This window comes from Sceloporus undulatus, chromosome 8, assembly GCF_019175285.1.
Source record: "Sceloporus undulatus isolate JIND9_A2432 ecotype Alabama chromosome 8, SceUnd_v1.1, whole genome shotgun sequence".
In the NCBI taxonomy this organism is placed as follows: domain Eukaryota; kingdom Metazoa; phylum Chordata; class Lepidosauria; order Squamata; family Phrynosomatidae; genus Sceloporus; species Sceloporus undulatus.
This window is the reverse complement of record NC_056529.1, coordinates 36,365,064-36,370,146: the sequence shown is the minus strand read 5'-3', so window position 1 is coordinate 36,370,146 and position 5,083 is coordinate 36,365,064. Positions and strand designations below refer to the sequence as shown.

General features: G+C 40.9%; 1 protein-coding gene across 8 annotated transcripts in view; it reads left to right on the top strand.

Annotated features, from left to right (window-relative positions):
* The window catches only part of SYT17 (synaptotagmin 17), a 51,430-nt gene that overhangs the window by 16,622 nt on the left and 29,725 nt on the right, over nucleotides 1-5,083 (top strand). The gene's annotated exons all lie outside the window — the stretch shown is intronic.

Sequence of the window (5,083 nt, the reverse complement as noted above, 5' to 3'; positions counted from 1 at the left end):
TGGGGGTTGGGGCAGGAGGCTGCAATTAAGTACCTAGTATTAAGGTTTATTACATAGAATCATAGAATGCATAGAGTTGGAAGAGACCACTAGGGCCATCCAGTCCAACCCCTGCCATGCAGGAAAATCCAAATCAAAGCATCCCTGACAGATTGCCATCCAGCCTCTGTTTAAAGACCTCTCAAGGAAGGAGACTCTTCCCCCTCCAAGGGGTGATTTCCACTGTCGAACCAGCCCTTACGTGTCAGGAAGTTGGGTCCTCCTAATGTTCAGGGTGGATCTCTTTTCCTGTGCTTGCATCCATTTGTTCCGGGTCCTTGTCTCTCTGGAGCAGCAGAAAACGCTTGGCTCCCTCTTACATATGACATCCCTTTCAAATATTTAAACAGGGCGATCTATATGACCTCTTAAAACTTCTTTTCTCCAGGTCTAAACATCCCCAGCTCCCTAAGTCGTTTCCTCATAGGGCATGGTTTCCAGCCCTTCACCATTTTTGTCGCCCTCCCTTTGGAACACGCTCCAGTTTCTCGATGTCCTTTCACAATATTCTAGGTGGTGGCTGGACCAAAGCAGAATACAGTGGCACTATTACTTCTCTTGATTCTAGACACTTATACTCATTGATGAGCCTAAAATAGATTGGCCTTTTTAGCTGCCGCATCACACTGTTCACTCATGTTCAACCTGTGGTCTACTTGGACTCCTAGATTCCCATCTCACACGTTAGTTTTAATTCATGCTAGTGTCACCCATCTCTATATCTGTGCATTTTATTTTTCCACCCTAAGTGAGGAGAGGACGCACTGTATAAATGTTTTTGTTTTTATTTATTTATTTACGTATTATTTATAACCCCACTTCAGCCCTAAAGACTCTCAGAGTGGCTTACAATTATTATTTTAACTGACAGTTCCCTGCCTTGCAGGGTTACAACCTAAAAAAAGACATGACACAAAAAGGATGGGAATGTGGTTGGGGATGAGGATCAGGTCCAGCAGTTCTTCTCTTCCTCTGAGGGCACTGAAACCATGGCAGAAGGACGAGGGAAAGGATTTTCCTCTTAGTCAGCCAGGCCCGATTGAGCTGGGCCTGATCACTCCCTCCATGGCCAGATTGGGTGTAATCAAGGCTGTAATCAAGGCATAGATCTAGAATCATAGAATCGTAGAGTTTGGAAGAGACCACTAGGGGCCATCCCAGTCCAACCCCTGCATGCAGGAAAATCCAAATCAAAGCATCCCTGACAGATGGCCATCCAGCCTATGCTGTTAAGACTCCAAGGAAGGGACTCTATCACCTTCCGAGGAAGTGCATTCACTGTCGAACGGCCCTTACTGTCAGGAAGTTCCTCCTAATGTTCAGATGGAATTCTTTTCTCTGTAGCTTGCATCCATTGCTCTGGGTCCTGTTTCTGGAGCAGCAGAAAAACAAGCTTGCTCCTTTTAAACTGACATCCTTTCAATATTTAAACAGGGCTATCATATCGCCTTTAACCTTCTTTTCTCCAGGCTAAAACATCCCCAGCTCCCTAAGTCGTTCCTTCATAGTGGCATGTTTCCAGACCCTTCACCATTTTGTTCGCCCTCCTTTGGAGCAGCTCCAGTTTCTCAATGTCCTTTCTGAATTGTGTGGTGCCCAGAAACTGGAACATATTCTGGTGGGCTCTGACCAGAGCAGAATTTACAGTGGCCACTATTACTTCTCTTGTCTAGACATCTATACTTCTATTGATGCAGCCTAAAATAGCATTGGGCTTTTTAGCTGCCGCATCACACTGTTCACTCATGTTCAACTTGTGTCTTACTCGGACTCTCGATCCTTTCACAAGTTGTTTCATTCAGCCAGGTGTCACCCTCCTATATCTTTGTGCATTTTTTTCCTGCCCTAAGTGCAAATAACTTAATTTCTTCGTGTTGAATTTCATTTTGTTAGCTTTGGCCAGCTTTCTAGTCTATTCAGGTCATTTTTGAATCTTGGATCGTCTCTGGGGTTTAGCTATTCCTTCCTAATTTGGGATCATCTGCAAATTTGATAAGTATTTCCCAATCTTGGTCATCCAGGTCTTGATAAAGATGTTGAATAGCACTGGGCCCAGGACAGAGCCCTTGTGGGACCCCACTGGTCACTTTTCTCCAGGATGAAAAGGAGCCATTGTTGAGCACCCTTTGGGTTCGGCGGTCAACCAATTACAGATCCATGTAACAGTTCCTTTGTTAGCCCACATTTTAAAGCTTGTTTGCAAGAATGTCATGGGGAAACCTTTGTCAAAGGCCTTTGATGTGAAATCAAGAATACTATATCCACAAGCATTCCTTCATCTACCAAGCTGGTAATTTATCAAAGAAGAAAGAGATCAGATTTGTTCTGTGGCATATATTGTTTCTCTGAAACTCAATGCGACTTTTTGTGATTATGGCATTGCCTTCTAGATGTTCAAGACTTCTAGATGTTCACAGACTTTGGATATAAGTGGTAAATGAATATTTGCAAAAGGTAAATAAACAATAGATCCGCCACAAAAAAAAAGGAAAGTTGTTTTTGAACTATGAGTTGCTCAAACCCTGTCCCTCCTAGGAAATGTTTTAAATATGTAAAGAGGGACTCTAGGCTGGCAGTGGTTGTAATTAAAAAGGATGGAGAGACCTAGCCATTATCAGAAATCGGAGAGAGAGAGGGGGTGCGGGCTTTTATGTATTATTTATTTTTCTAGTTCTTCTTTTCAACCAATTGATCCAGATGCACTTTATTTCTCACCCAGATGGTGTTTTGATAACTTTCATCTCCAGCATTCAGACAAGAATAAGGGATTTGCATTGTACAACACTGGCACTTTGCCTGTCTTCCTGCGACAAATCTAATGTGTGACTTGCACACATGGAACCACAACTCCTGTCATTCTTCTCTAAGTTTTGCTTTCTTTGCCTTGTTGAGTAAAAAATTCTTATTAATTTTTTTTTACACGATCGTAGGGGCTTTCCATTCTACGATTACAGTTGTAAAAATGTCCACTGGGGCATGGCGAAAAGCAAATGATTCATGCTCTGTGAAAATAGACCTTGAGTTTTTTTCTTTCAATACAAGCAAAAAAAAGGACCAGGTGTGTTTAATCTAACAGAACCAAAATTTAGAAGAGGAAAATAAATAGTCTTGAAATGAAAAGGAAATTCTCTTGTTTCCCTTGGCTTTAACTTGCTGTCCTCTTTGCTAGCTGACATCTTTTAAATGATTCCTCTGGATTCCAGTTTAGTCTTCCCACTCAACAGGATTTGTTTCTTTTTAAGATGGCTGTCATTTTAGCATATTGTGCGGATTTTTAGCCAAGAAGCAGTAAATCTGTGAAAGGAGAACAGTGAATGTTGGAGATTGTATTGCCTTACTGAGGTCCTGCAGCTGCAGGATCACACACTACGCTTCTACTCGTCTTTTGCTGCTATTTGTTTTAGAGAACTCCCAAGACTGTCACTTTCCCCACTTTTCTTAAACAAAGTGTTATGTGTACATACAAATATGTCAGAAATGATGGCGACAGATCTGATTAATAGGTGGAACTTAAGGGAGCCTTTAGTAGAGAAGTACAGTACTCTTTCTTGTGCATGAAAGGGTATTGGGCAGTGGGTTTATATAAAAAGGGGTTAAAGTTCTGTAAGAAGAAGAAATGTTTTTTATTGATTAAGCCCCTTGGCCCTTTCAAAACAACACAAAATAACAGGTAAAACCACTATAAAATCTTATAGAATTCTAGCAGAGGACCGAACTAACATGTTAATAACACGAATCTGAAATGTATATCGTTACTGTATGGGGGTCGTAAGTACATTAGAAGTACAGGTACCTAAAATGTGACATAATCATAAAACTTGATCAAAAAAATCTATGATACAAAAATGGGTAAAAAAAAATTAAAAACGAATGTTTACACGCATAAGATGTATACAAAAGTAATAAATTGAACATGAGCATCACAACAGAAGGTCTTCATACCTCTGCAATTTATCCCAATTGACCCCATGTATCTAAAACTCTTGGACTGGTATGGCTTTTACGTAAAATTCGAAGCTGTGATATGTATTTTTGAATCTTGGCCACTCATGGTTAAGGATTCTACACTGTTTGCAATGTAAATTTATGTTTCTCTTTCATTTCGCTTTCAAATGTATCCTGCTTTAAATGTGAAAGCAAAAAAAGGCTTTTTGGGGAGGCAGACATTTGCAAATGATGTAGTATTAATATTTATTAAACTAAGGCACTCAATTTAGAAATAAAACAAGCACCTGCCTCCAGTTTTTCAGTGTAATAAGAGGTAAGGGAAAAGTTCCAGAGTAGACAGGCATTTGTATGCATCTAGATTAATCTGTTGTTGGAAATTGATGTTTAACACTTAAAAAAAAAAAGTTGTATTTATTAGAGAAATTATGATAAAGTAGGTTATGTATTGTGACATTACATATAGTAATATGGAAGTACTTTGTTGGGAGAAAGGAGAACATTGGGTGATGGACTGATTGTTAGTGCAATTATTTTAAGACTGAGATAGGGAATTAGGACTTGGAGACTGTTGAAAGTTTACCGCACCGTGCATAAAACTTTCCCCAATGCGTTCTAACGTGCATGAGCAGGGCGCGCCGAGTACGGAGTGTGATGGGAACCCGATGGGAGCCAGAACACTAGTTTTACCGCACAGGGAATGCCACCGCCACCGTCGAGCATTCCTATCGCGTTCCATCAGGTTCCAGGGGTGCCATTCAACGGCCATTTCTGGAACTGTTTCGAAACCTTCAGAAAATGGCACCCTAGGCCTTGAGGATTTTGCTGAGTTTGACTTCCAACAAATATCAGGGTAGTTGAAGACGCCCATCACTACTACATCTCTCTTTTCTGACTGTGTGGCCATCTGTTCTAGAAAGATATCATCCAGTTCCTCAGTCTGACTTGGGGGTCTGTAGTAGACTCCCACTGTAACATCCTTGTTGTTTCCCTCCCCTTTAATTTTTACCCAGATGCTCTCCACCTGGCTTCCATGATTGATGTCCTGGATCTCTTCACTGGTGTAAATATCTCTGACATATAGTGCTATTCCTCCTCA